Source organism: Diadema setosum, chromosome 17 (genome assembly GCF_964275005.1).
Source record: "Diadema setosum chromosome 17, eeDiaSeto1, whole genome shotgun sequence".
Lineage (NCBI taxonomy): Eukaryota > Metazoa > Echinodermata > Echinoidea > Diadematoida > Diadematidae > Diadema > Diadema setosum.
In genome coordinates, this window is record NC_092701.1 from 5,532,720 (window position 1) to 5,555,731 (window position 23,012).

General features: G+C 37.5%; 1 protein-coding gene and 1 pseudogene across 1 annotated transcript in view; both read left to right on the plus strand.

Annotated features, from left to right (window-relative positions):
• Positions 1-23,012, plus strand: part of LOC140241248 (potassium channel subfamily T member 2-like) — a 282,715-nt gene that overhangs the window by 190,819 nt on the left and 68,884 nt on the right. The window lies entirely within an intron of this gene.
• On the plus strand, positions 8,001-12,938 carry LOC140241070 (N-terminal EF-hand calcium-binding protein 1-like; annotated as a pseudogene).

Below are 23,012 nucleotides of genomic sequence, written 5' to 3' on the forward strand. Positions count from 1 at the left end.
CCCTTGCCGTCATGTCCGACAAACTTAACTGTTAGCGCATCACAGGCAAGGAATTGGCATTTACCTGGGATTTTCTCCAGCAGATATGGTCGGTGAAGAATTAATTCAGAATATATCAATTCCTGTTTGTCGCATTCATAAAATTAGTATTTTCTTTGTTCTTAAGTTTCTTTCAAGTTGCATAAGCCCCAAAGCTCATTATAGAATATGTTCAGATTAAAGGCATAATTTACCATTTGCAGATGAAACAAAAACCCAGCATTAGTGCTTTAAAATAGTGCTAAAATGTGAGTTGGTGATAGAAACAACCACTATAAAAATTTGAATAAGTAAAATCATTAAGTATTGTTAAACATACACAATGTGAACAATAGTTACAATGAAAATGTTTCAGATTAAACCATCTACAGTTATGGTTTAGTAAGAAAAATACTTATATATCCTTATATTTTAGGCTTTATTGTGAAAATTTTATACGGTAGGATGTTTTGTGGTACAACAGACCTACTCATATGCATCAAATGTGATATCATGAACATTTTCTGAAATCACTGCTCCCAAAAGTAAACTGGACCTTTAAAGCATATTGATGAGAAAATAAAATGATGTTCTAAAAATGATAGTTGTAAAAGAAAGGTTTGACATAGCCCTATTTCCTTTTTGAAGCCTTTTTTAAATAATAGTGTAATAAAGAGAGAGAGAGGCATTAGATGAGCAAAAGGAAATATGTGACAGTTGAAGTGAACTGTTGTTAACCAGTTGAGGATGAGTCCCGAGTATACTCGGAAAATGTATGTTGTAGCAAAATCAGCCTGTCCTCAACAGGTTTAACAGTATTGTAAGTACCAAGGTTACCTCAGCTTTTGCATCGTGGAAACCCATCCAGATATTAGAGGTCTGCTGGACCAAGGAGGTTGAAGAGATAGAGTAACAACAGAGTTATTCCGTTAGATCTATGTTCGAAGCTGCTGCTCAAAAATATTTGAAGCATGTGCCAAACAGGATCTGCAGCGCCGATACGAAGACAATTGACTTGTGTCTCATTGCATAATCACCAGCCACTTTCAAAGGAAGATATGTCTTTGTGATGGTAATTACTTTTCGCTATCCCTTCTTATAAAAGCTAGGTGATACAGACACGAGGATGCGCAAACAGAAATTGAGGGAAAAATGCTGAAATGAAAATGAAAATTACTCGACTGGGCATACGCGGGCACTAATCTGATACATCTATCAATAAAGAATTATACTTGAAGATTATTACATGTTAGTTTCATTTGGGGAAATTAAGTCGAAAAGTGATAAAACCAGCTTTCCAGGATGGTACAGTTTTAAACATTTTCACATAATACAGCTCTGATTTACACTTTTGCGCAAATTTCTGAACGGAATTGACTTTTGTTTTACATGCTTTATTATTACGTGAAATTTCATTTCATTGAATAAATAGATAAGCAAAATATGGCCAACATTATGATAACGTTCAAAATGAATCTTCAGATTGCTCAGCAAGACGGCGGCTTGGAACATCGATCATCAAAGGCACAAGTGCACCTGTGGAATTCTTTTGTACATTAATAGAAATCTGACAACTGTTTGAATAAATTACAGCCAGTTGGAACTCTATGTATAAAACCTCCTTTGGCTGGACTGAGTGGAAGTTGATAAACATTAGGAGACTGCCACAAATTTTCATTGAGATCCATAGAATGGCAAAAAAGAGAGTGTTAAACAAATCAAAAAGGTTATCAATTAATGAGGGCAATTTCAAGTAAAAGAGGACTGTTGTATGCTGAAGAATATTTTTTTTTTCTTTCAAGGAGCCAAAAGGAGAGCTGAAAACAGCAAAGATGTGACTTGATCACTTAAGTCCTTGAGGTTTACCAGAGAGGAATAACATCTTAAAGCTAGTAGTGGTTTTTCGCTGGAAGGTAATTGTAATGTCGGCAGGCTGACATTGGTGACTTTGTATTCCCCTTAAGTTATTTTGGGAGTTGTCTCGACATTAGCTGTTCATCAACTGGATTTACAGCCTGATTAGCTACATTGGGTTCACAAATCAGCAGCTTGCCAGAACCAGGCTCAGCTGCCCCGTGGAAAAGGAAAGTCTGTACAGACCAAACAGGTTGCAGTATTGTTGGATAGGGTCAATCTGGAAATCTGCAGGTTTTATGATTTATGCATTGATTTACTGTATGTGTTACATTTTTTCCATATTAAGCCACCTGTTACCCAGTGAGGATGGGTCCTGTGTATGCTTAGGCAGGTGTCTATGGGAAATGCATGTTGTAGCAAAATTAAACCGTCCTCAACGGGTAAATTGATGTTAACTATTTTGTGATGAATAAAATATTGTACATTGTCTTCTGAAATGTTCTGCTATTTTTTTTTTTTTTTTTTTTTTGTTCAACCATGCCATTTTTACACTAACTGGGTCATGTATTTATTTCCTAAAATAGTTTAAGAATATAATTTTCATTGTTTCAAATAAATGTATATGCAGTGGCAGATCCGGAGGGGGGCGCAAGGGGCACATACCCCCCTTTATGTTTTGTTAAAAACAAAAGAAATAAACAGAAAAAAATAGAAATGAAACCCGGAAGTGGCAGCAGAAATATTAGTTGACCCCCCCCCCCCTTTACATAATTCCTGGATCCGCCCCTGTATATGTGTATAAAGAGATAGTATAGATGAAATTGGGTTAGAAGAACAATGATTTTCATTGCAACTGTAGGATACATTATGCAGTAAAAGTTTGGCATGCAACTACAACATGCAGGAAAAGAAAACAGTTTGTGCTCTGCAGTGAGTATGAATAATCTCTACATAAATGTTAAAAGTTTGACTCAAAACGATTGCTCCAAAATAATTCAACACAATGTGTGAGGTTTAAAGGTCTGTCATGGTAATGGTGATTATAAAAAAAAAAAAAAAAAGAGGTCTAGTTGGTTCAAAAACTGTCTGTGATCAACACAATTACCATTACTGACCAAAACACCAGCTAGATCTGTTACAGTCCCTGTGATTACTCCACAATTCAGGCTGTGATTTCACTCATGGCAGAAATTTTGATAGATAATAAACAAAAAAGCCACGATCAGCTACTTTTTGCAAATTGTGGCACATGTAATGGATTGCATGACTGTGGACAGTGAGATGATATTCTCAGATGATATTGTTCTGGAAACAAAAGAAAAATATTTTGCATTTGGCAAGATGTTCTTTTCCACTTCAGTCCTCTCATGAATTATTTAAAATGTTTTTTCCATCTTGCAACTTAGACACAAGAGGATATTGATGCTTTGGTGAAGATGTCTTTTCTTTTTCTTTCTGCACATGACAGGAAGTACTCAGGCAATGCCTGTTTATGCACAAAAGAACTTCATAGCACCAGATAGATGCACTGTGTTGAATTATTTGTAAATTCCAATGATCAAAACTGCACTCTCCTTGTAAAGGTGAAAGTGAAATAGAATTAATCAGCCCTGAACATCAAATGACATTAATGTACTGGAGGACAATGTAAATGTCAATCAGAAAGCCCACTTACACTGGTGGTCTCTTGAGCCATTCCTTTGCTTGCGTACCCCCTTGTCTACCTGTTTTATATCGCTCCAATCAACACCATGTTCTTTTTCATTATTTTCGTTTCACACTGGATGTAAATATTTTTGAATGTTTACAGAGCAACCTAGTGTGGCAGCCTCCACTCATTAATCATGATCAGTGGATGTCACACGGTCTTGTTAGTTTAAAGCTGAGTGCCCTTCATGTGTGGTAATGTGCTAATTGAAGAAAGTACAGTTGCCACCACTTTAATGGAAAGAGCTCTGTCCAAATAAATGGACAGCAGCCATAGATGTCTGCAATGTCAATCGATATTTCACCAAAGGACTAGGCTAGACACAGGAAGCCCAATGCATTACATAAAATAAATACCTCATCAAGCAATATATCTGAATCGGAATTTGAATTCTACATATAATGCTGAAAATTTGAGTGTACACTTACTTTCCATGACTGCTACAAGGTTATCAAATATTTACTTCCAGCTTTTTTCCAGAATCTATTAAATTTTCTTCATTAAAAATGAAAATGTATTTACAGCAAATCTGATATCTCGTACAAGTATATAAAAATATGTCCAATTTACAAATGTTTCATTCCATTTGTCCAAGAAAGAAAAAAAAAGTCGCAAAATGTTGTACAGTGCCATTCCGATTCATGTGAGTCCTGATAAAGTGGCAGTGACTGCACTATATATGTGCTGTCTTTTGTGCATATGGCGGTGTTCATCTCCATAGCCAGTATAGTTGTACAGACCAGTTCTATAATACATTCACATTTTATGCATGCCTAAGGCTTTCTCCGACAATCCTAATGCATGTCCAAGATGTCCTCAAGGCCTGTTTTACCATGGCAACGATTTTTCTTGCCCAGGAGCAAGTGTGCAATGCTTCTGATAAGATTATTGTACTAGATAGATTTGGAAGGAGGCATCTCTGAATATGACTACTAGTACATCCTTTTAAAGGGGTTTTGTGTTGAGGTGGGTTTTTATGAGGTCAGACGCGAACTTCTATAGTCAGTGCTGAGAGGAAGGGCACAAATTCTTGCCAAAAATATCCTTTATCCAAGGCCAGCGTCGAAGGCATATAAATAATCTGAAAGCCCTTTTGGTGTATATGTGTGTGTATTTATAGCAGTGGAGAGAATAGTATACTTTTATAAAATAGCTTCCTATGGCATCATACTTTATGGCAAGGTCGTGTCTGATGAATTGGTGAGTTTATAAGTGGTTAGAATCAGTCTATATTGTGCCTGTGTTAAAGTTTCAGAGATAACCAAACCTTGTCTTCTTTTAGAAGTAAATTAATGATGCAATTTTTGTTCCAGCCTGATTTTTAAACTTATCAATTTAATAAGGTAACGTGGGCAACTATTGTGCATGGGTTTAAAAGAATGCATATTGTTAGAGTTTGAGCAGTGGGTTTTCTGAAAACAGAAAAATTCAAGATTTATTTATTCAGATCAATATTTGTTTATGACAAAGAGCCCTAAGTTAATTATTTAAGATGTAGAATATAATCCAGAATGCTGGCTTGTCTGCATTATCAATTGATTTTTTTTTTTATTCTTATCATTAGGTTATGCCAGCAGTGATTTTTCCCCCTTTTTTATCATTAGGTTCTGCCAGCTGTAATTGAGAACACTATTTCATTTTTTTTTAATGCTGGCAGTCATTGTAGCTGAAAGAGTTTACATAGTCATGTTTGCTATCAGAGGAAGATATGAAATTGGCAATAGATTCTCTGTCGGTGAAAAAACATACCACACACTCTAGTCTAGAAGAGAAGCATTCCTGAATTTGAAATGAAAGACACTGCTTGTCACAATTCAGTCCTTGCATGTTTGTTTTTGGGTTGGATAAAAATAACCGCCTTCAAACTACTTAAAGTCCTTCATAGATTTGCTGTATACCCTAGTCTCTCTCTCTCAAAAAAAAAAAGAAAAAAAAAGAGATGTGCTTGTCAATTGCTCAACAAGTATGAATTATGGATGAAACTTTGTATAGTTTGACTAAACAGCTTGTATGTTCTACAAAAGTCTTTTTTGCACTGAGCACATTGTCTGGACAATCATAAATCTCTGCCACAGACACACTCACTGAGAATATTTCAGGGAAGATACTTGAAAAAAAAAAAAGGTTTATGGAATAGAAATATTCTGACTCACTGTTGTTGGAATTTTGCAAAGACCTAGGTGAAGGGCAAATGTTTACTTGAATTTTGTAGCATCAATCTCCTAGAAAGTTAACCATCCAGAAAAAAAAAACCCAAAGAAACAAACAAACAGACAGTGTGAATACAGCTAAAATAAATCTAGGTCTTGAGGATAAAGACTTTCAAGTGTCATATCAAGCTCTTGATGGTTTAAGACTTGAAAGTATTCTGATATCAGTCCTTGCATCTCTCTTTGCTCATTAATGATTAAAGTTGCCCTTTTTGGGGCATCTTCCTTAATCTCCTTTTTGTCAGGTATTGCCCAGATGATTCATCAATGTTTACTGTCTCTCAATATCCGTATTATCCATCTTCAGTACAGTGTTTGTGCCAAAAAAGCAGGTCAAATACACCACTTCCTGTGGGGCTTGTAAACTAGTGACTTTGAATATTCTTTCTCAGTCCCGGCTTTAGGATTGATCGACCGGCCCAGTGGCACTGATGTGCCAATTTGTATTCCGATGGGATGTCTCACCACTGCTTAGTGTTTCAGTTGAGGATAAATTGGGGGGGGGGGGGACAGAGGGGCACTTTGGAGCATTCTTTCCTGTTCGCCTTAAAGCACAGATCAAAGGCTCTTGTTAGGTGGGGAATGCAATATGCTCCCAGGAGGTAGATAATGCACTTGCAAAAGAGGAATCAATGCAGGAACTGCAGGTCACTGCATGCATAGTGATGATTCCAAACTTCTTTCTAGCAAGTCCTAGTTTACAGTCACAGCTTGTGTCATGTTCTTCAAACGGGTGCTGTTCGTTATTCCAAAGGTTCGATATTCCAAAGGTTTGTTAATCCGAAACACGCAAATTCCCTATACCTAGAGGTTCGTTAATCCAAAAATGAAAAAGGGTTTGTTAATCCGAACATTTGTAGCGTTATTCCGAAGGTTCGTTATTCGGAAGATTTGTTCATCTGAAAATGAAATTCGGAAAAACAAACCTTCGGAATATTAAGGAATCTTTGCACTGAAGAGCCTTCGGAATAATGAACCTTTGGAATAACGAGCTGTAACCCTTCAAACTGTATCCCCTCGCCATCCAAAAAGTAAATTTGTTGTGACATAACTATCAGGCAAGAGAAAAAAATATCAATATATCATTCAGTTACTTTTTTTTTTAATTTATTCATTAATTTTTTTTTTTTTTTTCAGAGAATGATAGGACTGGACAACAGCAACGAATGATACATGGGTGCAATAGATTCATGTTCATGTTACTGTTGAAAAAAATAGAGCACCAAATTGTGATTTCATGTTTATATTCATTGTCAAGGAAACTGGTTAAAAACAACCTCACCTGGCCAAAATACCTGTGAACACTATTGTTTCTATAACAATGATCCACCTGGTTCCAACCCAAGCTACAACAAAAGACTGTGACCTCACCACTGGGTACTCTGTGGACCATATGAAATAAACAGTGTTGTTTACTAAGTAGAAAATGTTTTGCACCTGTTGTAAGTAAAGTAGTGAAATTCCTAATGCTGAGTATCAATACGTATGGCACGCCAGAAGGGAATCAAATAATTATGTTCGACACCAACTAAAAAACCATTTCATCAATTTAAATTTCATTCCACAAAAATATGTTCGATAAAATATATATTTCATAAAATATATATTCAAACAAAATATATATTTGACAAGAGAATATGAAGGTTTGACCGAAATATATTCGACAAAATATATATTGGACAAAAATATATATGTTTCACCAAAAATATATTTCACAAAAATATATTTGATCAAAAATATATTTGACACAAACTATGTTTGACCCAAAATATATTTGACAAAAAAATATATTTGACCAAAAATCATATTTGACCAAAATATATTCGACAAAAAATATATATATTTCACCAAAAATATATTAGACCCAAGATATATTTGACTTGGCGTTCTATACTTACGACAAGAAATCATTCGATGAACAAAAAACCATTCGATGAACAAAAAATCATTCCATCAAAATAAAAAGTCATTCGATGACAATACAGCGCAGCGCAAGCTTACACTGCACGTGTCGTTGCGTGTACACTGTGGTATACACCATCAATCTGCAAATTGCATGCGCATGCACATCCGCGCGCGCTTGCTAGCCCGTATACCACCGTGCGGTGAGAGCTAGCTAGACGCTCGCTTGGTACGCGCGCTATTAAACCAAGCATTAGCGATTTCGATGGCTGTCTCTTCTGAAAGTGGGAGTAGGAACGATCTCGATGGCGTTATGCAAGAGATTCAGCTCCGCCATTGCCAGTGAGATGACGAGCGCGAGATCGATCGGGATCAGGTCGCCCGGTCGTGGACATACTCCCATACTTGGAGACTAAGTTAGCACGAGCAGAGCAACATCAGCGGTAACTACACGCAGACGCTGTCGCGAATCGCGACAGCGCTGCACCTCTATTCCTTCGCGGACGTTGTTATCGTTCACTGTTTCCTTCATGAATATCTTTATTAATCGTGGAAAACTAAAATATAAGGAATTATCGTAATCTATGACCATCACTCAATAACCGGTATGCGATTTTTTGTTTAATTACGTCTAAAACTTACCGAAATCTATGGCTGAAATCAGGTCTGTAAACGTCCTTACTGCTTCACTCCTCATCTGCGTGTTATATGAATGGCATTCACTCTCGTATACTACAACGTAGGTAGTCGGAGATAGTCGGGTGACCCCGACTAAAAAAGGTCAAATCATTGCCGGTGCAGCACGCACGGATCTACTACAAGTTTTACGTAACACATGAAACGCACGGGCGCACGGGCGTAGGTAGTTTGTTGATTTTTTGAAGCTCTCGAAGGAAAAGATGCCACCGCACGATCTATACTCCGAAAAATTCAACAATAAGGTCTGGATACCAACAAAACGCCGAATTCAACTCAACAATCAGGAAAATATGCTGTAGATAAGTGTTGCAATTATATTACTCTTAAAATCATACAAAATAAAAGGTATTTTATGTGATTTTGCCATCAATAGTGACGGTCGTTTACAACGTTGAAACACTAACTCATGTCAGACCCTGTGCTCAGCACAGTGTCTGGTCAGGCTACATCAGCGGTAACCGCAGCAGCGACCCCAACACGTTACTGGTACAGCGCCCGGCCGCCCCGGGCGGGGGTTACATCAGCGGCAGCGTTTACGAATAGCCCGACCAGACGGAGGTACGCTGTGCGAATATCCTACGTACAGCGACTGGGCTGTGTATAGTTACGGCAGCGCCTGCCATGACGATCAGGTCTCCAACCCAAACATCAAGCAGGCCAAGGGCAAGACCACAGCCTGAGGCTGTAAATAGGCTCAGGCTCAACCACCGGCACCGCACCGGCACTACGGATACGGGCTCAGCCTCAGCAACCCCAGGTTGGTAAACTGTCGTAGACCGATGAGATCTGTATCTGTATGGTTTAGTCAGCAAAATGTCCAGGAAGACATATCCACGCTAACTTGTAGAGGAGCACTACGTGTGGACTGAGCGCGACCATTGAAATTTGTCTGAGATCTGTCTCTTCTCGTTGCCGTCGTTCATGGGCTTCTTAGAGACAGATTCCGGCGGTAGTAAAATGGTAATGCAGTATTGGCAGTAAGCCAATATCGTATCTAAGAGGCAAGAAGATATACCTCAAATTTCACTCTACCAAATTCCACCAAAATTTCAGGGATTCCTTAGTATCTTATTTCCAGTCACTCACATAAATTTGAATTAAATGAGACATGGGGAAGCATTGAATTCAACGTTGACTTAGTTGTAGTTGTTTCTGCTCGCGCTCACAGCTTACGCTGTTTAATGTTAACGTTACACATTACGGTGGCTTTTAAACAAGGGGGACCATCATAGACATCATAAAAAACAAGGTTATATGCCTTCTAACCTGGAGTAATGTACAACTCATCATGAAATATAGATTGCTAGTTGTTCTCTCCCCCTCCCCCCCCCCCCATGAGACTAACAATTAGAGTTACTGTCACACAGGTCAGTATCATTGCGACAGCGCGTTGCTGACTGCAGTTATTCACGCGATCACGATTACTCTCCACAGGCATTCATTGTCGGCAGGTAGTTCGCCGTACAGGAAGAAAAGAATAATGGTTTCCGTGACAACCTGAGGACATACGTTGATGCAGCAGGAAGAGATGATGGATGTGTGAGGTAAGACATCGTGTCCTCATTGCTAGATTCCCACTGGTGTGATATTTTGAATGGAAAGTGCTTCAGTAATATTATACTAATCACAGAGTTAGGAAAATTGACGTTATTTCTTTTTTTTTCTTCTATGAATGTGATGTTTCTTATGGAAAGTTATGAGATTGAATAAGCTGAATGAACAATTCTCAGAGGATATAGATATGTGATATAAACAGCCATCCCTATCTTTCAACAGAGCAGAATTCTGGATGCCTAATCCAGTCAAGTACTAACTTAGTCAAGTACTTGTACTGTTTGAAAATTGTTGTTCAAATTTTACATCTTTACTGTTATTTAATTGTGTGTGTGTGCGTGTGTGTGTGTGTGTGTGTTGAAACTAAAGTTTCAAAGATGAAGTTTAGGAAGTCAAGACTTTATGCCCCATTGTGAATGTTTTTTACTTTTGTGATAAACTTGGAATATAGTGATTTGGTGTGTTTTTTCAAAGCTAGTAATATTAGGAATAATAAAGTAGTGATGGTAGTGATCATAATAAAATTTTCATGATGAATTATCACTGTTGTTATTACTTGAATAATGAAAATGATGTTACTAGTCATGATTATCATCATCATCATCATCATCATTCATCATTGCTTTCCCCCTTGCAAAATTACAATATATATGCCTCTAAATATATTGTAGGCAAACTGTAATAGCAGTACCTAGAGAAACCTGAAACAAGTACCGGTACATCAATATGGTACTAATTGGAAACATTTCAGTTCATCTTTTCAACATCAAGTTTATTATATGTTGATAAAATTATGTTCCAAAAGGTATACAGTATTTACCCAGTAATGTCATGCATTGTATTTCTGTTGTTTCCACTAATACACAATGGCAGCTACAGTGTGAGAATGTTTGAGGCCATGAGGGGACCTGTAACTATGCCGTCTACGAGATCTGGGAAACAGAAGAGGACTGGAAGACGTGAGTCACTTTGTGTTGATCTCTATTGATCCAGTGATGGTTTTGCCAAGGTTTGACACTGTAGCTCCTTATTATAAAGCATAGATTATTAAGTTCAGAAGAAAATCAAGCAAACAATTCCATACTTCTTCAAATTCATGAAATTCTTCCGTCGAGATGTTTTCATTGCGACTGATTGACAAATTGCCCCACATCGACGTAAATAAGCACTGAATTGATCAGTGTTTTAGTAGTAGCCATGATATTTACGTCGATGTGGGGCAATTTGTCAATCAGTCGCAATGAAAACATCTCGACGGAAGAATTTCATGAATTTGAATAACAAAGCAGTACCCGCTGCATGCTATAAGGATTAGAACCAACACTTGCTGTCGGGCGAAAGCTCGGTGGTCTAGTGGAGATGACGCCTGTCCGGTGATCAGGAGGTCGTAGGTTCGAATCCTGCTCGAGTATGTACGCCCATGATTTTTTATCATGGCTACTACTAAAACACTGATCAATTCAGTGCTTATTTACGTCGATGTGGGGCAATTTGTCAATCAGTCGCAATTCCATACTTCATTTGTCAGAATAAATTGTGCAGTATTAAAAGAAAAAAAAAGTGTCTTGTTCAGAATGTGTTCACTGTTATTGTAGTTTGTGTTTATTTGTTTGTTTGGTGGGTCATAGGATTTCTGTACCAGATGAGATGTAATTGCTTATGATTTGTGGTATTTTGTAGTACATGTATCATGTTCTTTGTTGATAAGCTTGTCTTGTATTCTTTCAGGAACTTTGCTGGTGCCAAGTCAAAGTCTTTCCGTCGAGAGAATGTGGATCTTTTGGACAAACCAGAGCAGCTGTCTTCAATGGCTATACCAGGTGAGAGTCATGTTACCCCAGTGATAGCTGGAGTCCAATTCCAGAGTGGTTAACCCTGACTTTAACTAGTGGGGAAATTCTGTTTAATCAACATATTGCTTACAGGAGCCATGCTTGTGCTGCGATAACTATTTTATCAGAGGATCCTGATCAGTGTATATCAAAATTTTACGACCCTCATAAAGGTAGTTACATCAATCAGCTAATCTTTGAGGAGTTGTAGATTCAGAAAGAAATGAAGACAGGATACTGTAAAGATTTTTGTTTCAAAAAGTAGATTCTAGAGTATCTATCTTGTGTTGCAATAATCAAAAGTGCACACCCAATTCTTAACAATCTCTATTCTCTACTTACACAAAATGTCGTTCTTACACCCCAATGGAAGTAGTTTTGTGCATACTGTAAAGCAAGAAATATTTGCAGTGTGAAATTTTCTTGAATCACAGCTGACAGCCTTTTTTTTTCTTTTTTTTTATGCCTCCGCCACGAAGTGGTGCCGGAGGCATTATGTTTTCGGGTTGTCCGTCCGTCCGTCCTTCCGTCCGTAATGAATTTTGTGGACAGCGTAACTAAAAAACGTTTTGAGGTATCCTAATGAAACTTGGCATGTATGTGTATTAGGGGGTGAAGTTGTGCCTATCAACTTTTGGGTGCACATGCTCAAGATCAAAGGTCAAAAGGTCAAGGTCAAATACGTAAAATTTCACTATTTCCACCATATCTATGCATTGCCTGAAGATATTTTCTTAAAACTTGGTTTATATATGTATTACCCAATGAAGATTCTCTGGTGGAAGTTTGGGGTCATGAGGTCAAAGGTCAAAGGTCAAAAGGTCAAGTAACTTGGAAATTGTTCATGGTATCTTCATGGAACATAGCATATATACATGTACTGACTGACAATGATTATCTAGAGAATTTAGGGTTCATGGGGTCAAAGGTCAGGGGCCAAAGAAAAGGGCAACACTTCAACATTGTACTATTTCCCTCATATTTATGCAATGCCAGCGGGATTATTATTTTTTTTTTACACTTGATGTATGCATGTTTGTATTAATGATTATGCAAAAGTATGAAGTGAAGGATCTATGAAGATAGATTGCAACATATGATTTTGTTTGTTTGTTTGTTTCTCTGTGTTGGTAGGAGCATAGCTGCCTTGGACCCTGATAGCCCTATCCATCATCATGAGGTTTCCCAACCCACTCAATGCCATGCAGAACCTTTGGATCAACGTCATCATGGAAGGACCACCTGCTCAAGGGTGAGCCACAATGTGCACACATCAGCAGGTCTGAGAGTATTCTGAAGGGGGAGGGCAATCATGCCGGCAGTGCAGTCATTATTCTGATTCAGTCTAATCAGGCCACTCTGCATAAAGATTGACAATCAATCAATCAGTCAATCAATCAATCAATTAATCAATCAATCAATCAAATTTCTTCAAGCAAATATCTTTGAACCTCATTAAAGCTTTGGTTTCAAAATATTTCATTTTACCTTTTCATCGGCTAAAGCAGCATCTTAGTGAGTACCATTATAATTCTTCAGTCATGGGGAAAATAATTTTGTAAAAGTAAAAATCAATACCTCTCAAATCAGCAGTGTTTCGAAGTCTCATTTGTATGCCACTCTCCTTCTCTTTGTGACCCTTCTTATTGGAAAGTCTGGATGCCAACTATTTCTACTCTACACATTAATGTTGTTTCCAGAAATCCTTTCTGTCTATATGGCTACAGATTTTATTGTTAATTTGGAAGAAAGGACAAATATATGTTCATTCTTTAAAAAAAAGAAAGAGTGTGTATACATGTATTATCAAAGATGGATAATGAACAAATACTGACATGAAAAAAAAAAAATTGTGCATTCTGTAGTTCACATTACTGTATGATAATGTTTCATTCTCTCCCCACTCCTCTGTCCAGTCTCGGAGTGGAGCCATTGGACAAGGATGTAATAAGGAAGCCTCCTCGTTAGGTTCGTGACCCCATGATCACCAGACCTCTTCTTATTTATGTAGTCATTTCTGCCCTCATCATCGTCGTGGGGATCCTCTAGGTCTTCTGGAGAGAGGTTAGTGCTCCCTTTATTGTCCATGACTGTACACACATTTCTATTAATATTGGTCAAGTTCTTCCTTTACATAATTGTAATATTATGCCCTTGCTACATTGTGCCGAGTGATAACATTAGTGCATTTAGCAAGCTATCTTCTGTCAGATGCTTTGTCATGCGGATTGTAATATTAGATAATGATGCATGTATTGATTTGATTAGATTTATCCATTGTCTTTATAGATACTTGGCTGTGTATATTAGTACATGCAGTAGCAGCATTCATCTTCACATACAGTATGCAATGAATTGTTCTGCTCCATGAAGCCTTTTCAGAATATAAGGACAAGCATGATACTATCTTGAGCTGGGATTTATCAACTTGTGCCTGTCAAGCAGTCCAGATGGCACTGTAATAATGACTGCTCCTCTCGATTAGATGCAATCCTGCCTCAGCCTTCTCTGTGTCAGACAAAGTCATAAAAAGACGTGTAGCATACATGTATGAATACAAGACCATACATACTGTCTGATGCACCACTGGTGATGAAATTACTCAATTGTGTACAGACTTTGTCAGTACGTTTCAACATAAAGTAATGAGTGATAATTTTGATAAGTAATGTTGTCAAACATGCAGATCATGCCTTGGTTAGCTGTCCTTCAAGATGTAACTGATGTTGGTTATCTACTTCCCACCACTACAGGACATATTCCAGATGGAAGCACTGTCAGTATAAGGTGAGTGTGGCATGAACTTCCCTCCCCTTCTCCCATCCCACTGGTGTATTCGCACACTTTTGCCATGTTATTGTTGAAACCAAGGGCCGTCATTTAAATATCACAGGCTAATTGTTAATTGTACACATTGTAAAATTATTGCCCATTGTACGCTAATGAGTACAAATGTGTCCTTTAAAAGCAAAAAAATTGAATGAGTTAACTATGTGTAAAACATCTGTCATTATGATTGTACTTCTTCACAACTAAACCTCAGCACTTCTGTAGGATTTCTTGTATTCTGCTCTGCTTCATGTTTTGAGAAAATTAGAGGTTTCTTATACTTTTTTTCACTTTATAAGATATTTGTAGGAAAATAATGCTATATACAAGTATTTGGTTTCATAGGCTGCTGACTGGATGGTATAATTGACTAATTTAATGTCTAATGCACTACAATGACTTCCATGTCTGTTTAATTAGAGGGGCACTCAGGCACAGTTTTACTATTTTCCATAGAACTCCTTTTAATGACTTACTCTCGATTGACTGATTTTTGTTGCTCATTTCAGATATCTGTTTCTTGGTGATGCTGACTTCCTCTGTCTTAGTTGTGCCGGAGATTAAAAGTAGGGTCATCGGCGGTTGAGTCGGCGTCACATCATCAAGCAACTGTGTGATTTTGAACTTGTTTGACCTGACGATGGTCTCATTGATACTTGGCAGGAATCTTATGTGGTTTTGCAGTATTTTTGACGCATTCAATCTGTCAAAATCTTCATACATGTACTGGTGCACGGACATTTGTTTGGTTGGGTATACTCAGTGAAAGTCATTAATAAGTGAAGACTGTGTACAATTGTACCTGCTACCTGTATTTTAGGTGTAAAACTCATATTTAACGAAACCCCATTCGATAGAGAGGGTCTGTTGCATCAAAAAATTTGTTATATAACCAGTTTAAAAGCCGTCACGACATACCGGTCAGAAATTCCTGGGCTAAATCACCCAGCGCCACTGACAAATCGATTCTCTGAATAATACTAAATAAAATCTTCGAACCGGACTTATCAGTCGCCAACACGCTGTACTGCACGGCCATTTTCCGACACCAGGTGTTGTTGTTGTTGTTGTTTTTGATAATTCGCAAACCCGTATCGCGCCCTCTCTCAGTAAAAACGATGTATTTCCTTTTTTTTTTGTGTGTGAAAAGTTCAGGGTCGGGGGGTTTTCTAGGGTGGGGCGGGTTACGCCAATACAATGATTTTTTTTTTTTTTTTTTTGCCTTATGGAAGTGTTCCTGTTTGCACAAGGTTTTATATTTAAGTGTTTCTCATGGTTCTTATAATGGGCATTTACTTTAAACAATTATGACTGATAATGGTTTTTATTGATGATGAAGGTTGCCAGTATTGAGTAATGCATTTATATTTAGTTCATTTCTTGAATCTGTAGCATTTGATTTCATGTATTTGAAATTTTGCAGTTGGTACATGAATGCCAACTCTTTCATCTGCACTATTGCAGTCTTTCAGCAGTTACAGATTTGTATGATGATAAGATGACAAGAACATTTTAATGTGTAATGCTGCTTAAAGGGACAAAACAAATCATGCCCCTATGAAATTGAATTCAGGTTAGTTCTCTCCCTCCCCTTTCCCAAGTAAACATACAGATTTCATAGTTGTGATGACATTCTCTGTCAGAATCGTCTTTGATATATTTGCAAGTTATATAGCACTGGTTACTCAGAGGAATACCAATACCAATGTCAACCCATCACTCTCAGTCAAGCCATTTTTTTTTTTTTTTTTGGTTGATAGCTGATGATGTTAGGGGAAGGCGAAAGATTGATTATATGGCTCATTGCCAATCATTCCAATGTCTAATCCACTCAATGTGTTTATGTCACATCCTCAGTCATCATGACATCATAATAATGTTTGTATTATATTTATGACAATATTACATCCCTATCACATCGCCAGCTCATTATCAACATGACATCCTCACATCATCATCATCATTAGATTATCATGACAGAATCCTGATAGCTGAATTACATTCATGAATGTGAACAGGAACCACAAGGAGAACAGTGCAAAGATCACTAAAGTGGCTACCCTCTATGAATAAGACTAAATCATCATCATCATCGTCATTGTCATCAAGACATAATTCTTATACCTTTATAACATAGCATCATTTTCACATTATTGTGATATCATCACCAAACACTGTGACATCATCATGACACTAATGTGACATCACATCATTTTCCTATCATTCTTCATATTGTCCCTAAACCGTGACATCATCCTGCCATTAACCTTCCATCGCTTTCCTTTTACCCACTCCAATGAATAGCACTTTTAATGGGATAGAGATTTTATAGTCTCTATGCAAGGGGTAAACCCATTTTATCCTCTTTATTATGAGCAGGTCTAGCTCTGTAAGAATATTGGATATCACCTTGCTCAGTACAAAAATACTGTCTGTGGTGTTTCCTCAGTATTCATGACTCTTTAAATTGCCAGAGGTTACAATGTAAATATCTCGAAATACTGCACCATTTAACTTTGAATGAAATTTTATGATAGATTAATTTGATCACTGTGGTCCAATTGAAATGTACTTACATTGTCAGATTACATGATATGAGCTGAAGGACCCCTGACTGTAAACTATAAACTGCCATATGTAGATTGTTGAAAACAGTAAGATTTACAGTGGAAAGGCAGGATTTACATCCTGGTGTTGGGAAGAAAAATCCACATTCAGTTTTTCACATTGGCTGTGATAATGCTGGAAGAGCATAAACAGAATTGATAGTGTTTAGCTCTCAGTCTTCTAAAGTTCTAGTGGGTTTTCCTTAGTTCAAAAATGTGATTTAGTCCACATTGTGAACAAAGTTCCTTCATAGGTGTGTGAGTTTTTATTGTGTGTCTGTCTGTTTGTCAGTGTTGTTGAGTGTATATGAATCTTTCTTTTGGATTCAGAAATTATTCGTAAATGTACAAATTATCGTCTTATCAAGGAGGTACTAGTACCTCCTTGGTCTTATAAAGTTTTTATCTTTCAATTACTTAGCAATGTACAATCCATACAGGAGTGCCTCTCTTGATCATGTTTTCCAGCTTATCTGAGATTCTAATATTAAAGACTTCCTACAGCAAGTGTAATTGTGTGGTATCTCTAGACTGATGAATATCTGCATAGTTCTATTTGTCTCAGAGTTAATTTTAAAGGGATGTTGACTTCAATACTGTTTATTTAAGTGATCAATGTGAAATAGTTTTGTTTATTGACAAAGTTGAACAAAGTTGCTTACAATATACACTGGAACTGGAAATACAAATGAAGTCAGTGACACGATGGGTGCATCTGTTTTATACTCCACATCTTTATTAAAGTTGTACATACAGAATAATATACTAGTATGTGGTAACAGTTCAGCATTGATGTTCATAAGGCCTTGTGTGTAGTCATGACTTTCAGACCCACCTTATCTTTGACACAGTTGTAGTCTGTATCATGTTAACTCTGATTGTTTGAAGGTTGTTTTCACAGTGAAGTACACAGCAGGATCCTGTATAAACTATTGATGTGCAGTAGTCATACTCAGAGAATGGGACTTCATTGGATGATACAATACTTTACATTGATGATCTTTGTCCTGTAATGGCGGCTGACAGTAGACTGGTATAAGCCAAGTTTTCATGTTAACAAGAATTTTATTATGTGTTCAGTGCCTTCAAAGATCAGTGTACATGTACCACTTGCGAGTAAGAATCTTTATGTCTGGAGGTGCTTCAAGTCTGGCTTAACAGAGTTTCCTCTTAACCAATTGAGAACCAGTCGGAGTATACTAGGGCAGGTGTCTATGGGAAATGCTTGTTGTCGCAAAATCAGTCAGTCCTCATTGGGTTAAGGCTAACTTGTGTCGTAAGCAAATTTCTGCCCCCTCTGATTGAAACAGGTTTACAGTATACAGCATAATTTCAGAGCAGAAGCATTGTACTTGCCATTCAAAATTAGCATTCATTAATTATTGTGAGACTGAAATGAAATGAATTTGAAAAATATAGAAAAAAAAAAGATATGTGACAAGGCATGTACATTTGTGCCAATTGCCTCATTTAGATTGTAGAAGATTGGAATTTGATTTCATGAATTTGAAAGATTGGAATTTGTGACACCTTGACTGTGGCATTAAGCTGGCAATGCCAGAGAAGCTTCAACCACATGACATGTAAGAAATATGATTGAAGCTTGGAAGTTAAGGGATCTGTTTTTGATAGAAAAGAAAGATCCCTTCTGAAATGAATCAAACCTGCATTAATTACTTGCGACTTTTCAAAGTGTAATATTTCAAATATTGACTGGATGTGCCATGCCTACGAGCCCCCTACATGTTACATTGTAAGTGGATCAGTGTTGTAATTGTTGAAGTGCTTCAAGTCTTTTTTGAAAAGGCACTATATACTGTAATTATTGGTTATCATATGTTATTATGTTTTATCTGTGAGTGTCTGATGAAGAAAATGTATGTTTCAATATCTCTCATGTTTCAACAGGAGAAATATGGGGGTTATTTCAGTGCAAATTGTAATCTGCGATGCAACTTTTACAACGTAGCGGTAAGCATACAAATTTTACCTGGTAATACATGTACTCAGTAACATGAAATAACAATGCCATAATGTTAGAAATACTGCCTGCTGGCTCATCTGTGAAATAAGTTCAGCCTCTGAAATCTTGTTACTTCTGGCCATAAGTGGGCGATTCATGACAGGAAACAATTTATCCCCCAAAACTGTGTGGCCTACAGGTGACATCTCTTGGGTCTGTTGTGAATGGAAAATATGGACTGATAACAAAGGGACTGTACCCAAACTACTGTGAAAGCAGTGTGGTTCAGAGCTCTTTAGTAGGTTGTGTGGAACACATACAACAGCAGTGCGAGCTGTCTTGTTGAATAATGGCAAGCCAATTTGAATATACAGTGTTATTTACATAAACTTTGTATTTCTTTTATGTCCAGAATTGTGAATGACTGCAATTAAATTTCCATCTTGTGATTGGTATGGCACGAATATCTTTCCTTGCTAACTTGGCATACAAAGTGAAAGGAGTGATTGAATGTGTGACTGGATGAATGATACACAAGATAAATTTATGACTGAAACAGTGAGATAGTTGCTACGTACATCATATAGCTGTGTACACAACTGAATGACGCCATCTCACAAACTGTAAGTTTTCTATATATATTGTAAGTTGTGCGACTGGAAACAACCAGTTCATTGTGAATGGGCAAATTAGTTTACTGCTGCTCAGAAGAGTACAGTACAAATGTATATGCTCCAGGTGAATGACTGCAAAATTAGAGGTTTTGGTGTTTGTTTGTTTTTTTCATACAAGATGCAAGATGCAGTGCAACATACTACTAGTACTCGAGGAATAATAACAGTGTTGAAAGTATGGAGACCTATAAGTGAACAAACCATAAGAGCAATCAAATGAAAACACACACACACACACCCCCTCACATACAAAAAAAAAACCAAACAAACAAACTTGGCACATAATAGCATATATGTTTTCCTTTTCAATCCATGACTATGATTGTGATGAAATTAGTGTATCATCCTTGCAAGTTTTATAACATGGATTCTATATTTGTATCCAGTTTTATTCATTCTTTGATAACTGCTGCAAAAGTTCCAACACAAATGAAAATACAGTCAACCTTGCTTAAGCTGGCCTCGCATAAGTCAAATAATCACCCAAGTCAAAGGTCCTTTTCAAGTCCTCTTCTCTTTATACCGGTACATTCTATTAATTTTAATCCCTCATTAGTTGAATTTTCTCTGATCGAAGCTATTTCTTCAGTCCAAATAGATTCAACATGGGCAAGGTTGACTGTAGTTCAATTCCTTCAACATATTCTACAAACATTTATTGACATTTTGATACTACATATGGAATATGTTTGCCGTAGTTCAATGGCACCTCTACTAACCACCACACAACACTTCTCCCATCTGTTCAGACATGAAGTTTTTAATGACAATCTCCTAGAGTGCAAATATGGACTGCTCTTCGGGGAATTGTTGATATCATTACCACGAGGGATCTCGGCTCTGTGCTATGACCCAAGGAACCTTACAGGGGCACCGATAGCAACAACTGCCTTGAAGAAAAGCAGTTCATATCTGTGTATAATGAAGAAAATTGTATATGAAAATTTAGTAGGTTGATGGCAATAGCTCTTGGATAGCCAATTCACACATCGGCGCTGCCATTTCACGTGCATTGCAATCGTATTGGATATTGGTCACCTCTCTCACTATTGAAGCCAAGTGCTTACCCTACATGTGCATATGAATGTGCTGCTACAAATCAAGAGGGCAGTTTAGTATAATATGGGTCAGTTTGGGTACTGTGGGAACTACAGGTAATTGCTGACTGTATGCCCCAATTCTTAACCAATCAGACTTGAAGATTCATCAAATGAAGTATCTGGTTGTAGTGATGAAGTATGTATCTGGTTGTATAGTGATGAGGTATATAGCTGGTTGTATAGTGATGATGTGATGAAATACTAGTACTATATGTATTTGTATTGTGATGATGTAACCCCGGCGCGGGGCGCTGTAACCAGTAACGTGTTGGGCCGTCGCTGCTGCATGCGGTTACCGCTGATGTTGCTCTGCCACGGCCACGACCTGATCCCGATCTCGCGCTCGCCAACTGGCAATGGCGGAGATTAAGCTGTGCTGAATCTTTTGCATAACGCCATGGCGGGATCATTCCTACTCCCACTTTCAGAACAGTGGAAGCCCATGGCCCATGCGTGAAGTCTTGAGCTAGATCGATATCGAAATCGCGAAAGCTACCGCGCTCAAAACCCACCACTAGCACGATCGAGCATCCCACCGCGGCGGCCATCGCGCCAGCGGCTGCGCCGCGCCGATGACGGGCTAGCTAGCTGTAGTGTGCTATGCATGGTACACACACGTGTAGTGTATGCATGCGTACGTGTTGCGCTGCATGTAGACAAGTCGCATGGGCCAGCTTGGTACACAGCGAATATTGCGCACTCGTTTTGTCGAACGTATTTTGTCATGAAACGTATTTCAGCTCATGAAATGTATTTTCATGGAATGGTTTTTCGTTCATCGAATGATTTTTTTTTTTTTTCTCGAAAGTATGGAAAGCCATGTATGTAAAACACTTTTTGTCAAATGTATTTTGGGTCTAATAGATTTTTGTTGAAATGAATATATTTTGTCGAATATATTTTCGTGAGATATTTTTGGTCCAATATATTTTGAGTCAAACATATTTTGTGTCAAATATATTTTTGGTGAAATATATATTTTGTCGAATATATTTTTGGTCAAATATATTTTTGGTCAAATATAATTTTGGTCAAATATATTTTGGTGAAATATATATATATTTTTGTCAAATATATATTTTGGTCAAACCTATATATTTTTTTGTCAAATATATATTTTGTTTGAATATATTTTTGTCAAATACATATTTTATTGAATATATCTTTTATCAAATATATATTTTGTCGAATATATTTTTGTTGAATGAAATTTTACTTGATGAAATGGTTTTTTAGTTGGTGTCGAACATAAATATTTGATTCCCCTCTGGCGCGCCATAAATACGTGTTTTCACACTTTATTCTCAAGTGTAATATACAGTCTGGTAACTTGTTTGTACACCTGTGTCATTTGCATCCTCTACAGGAACCAATTATTTGCAATGTACATTCTTGTTTACTGTTTAGTATGCACCTGTGACAACTAGTCTTTCAAGCCAGATGTTTGCTTCCAGTGCTTCCATTTGATGTAAAAACTAGTACAATTGTCTCAGAAACATACATTATATATATTCCCCCATTTACTAGAGTATGAGTTGTAATCATGCACAAATACACACATCTTTCCTTTGTCCTGGTGGCAGTGCACAAACAGATGCACACATATACATGCATTATTTATCTATATCAAATGGGTTAGTCAAATACCGGTTAGTGATTGGCTAAACACAGTCACGTGATGGAGGAACATTCGTTATGTTTGCCCATGGGAGAACATTTTCACGTAACAAATGACAGAAGGACCCACGAACAGTGAATTTGGCTCTGCGCGAACGATCGAGTGCGTTGTGCTGGTGGTTGATGTTGACGTATTTGACATATTTGACTAACCCATATAATATAACAGATGATGACTTTTGTTGTCGGGAACATGTACCAAACGTTCCACCCTCAGGGTTTGAAATGCTATTCCGGGAGGCTATATTGTAAGTCCCTCGACTTCGTCTCAGGACTTATAACCTCCCTCAATAGCATTTCAAACCCTTCCGGTGGAACATTCGGTATGTTCCCTCCCCCGCCAGTCATCATCTATATAATGTACAGTCATGCATATATACACA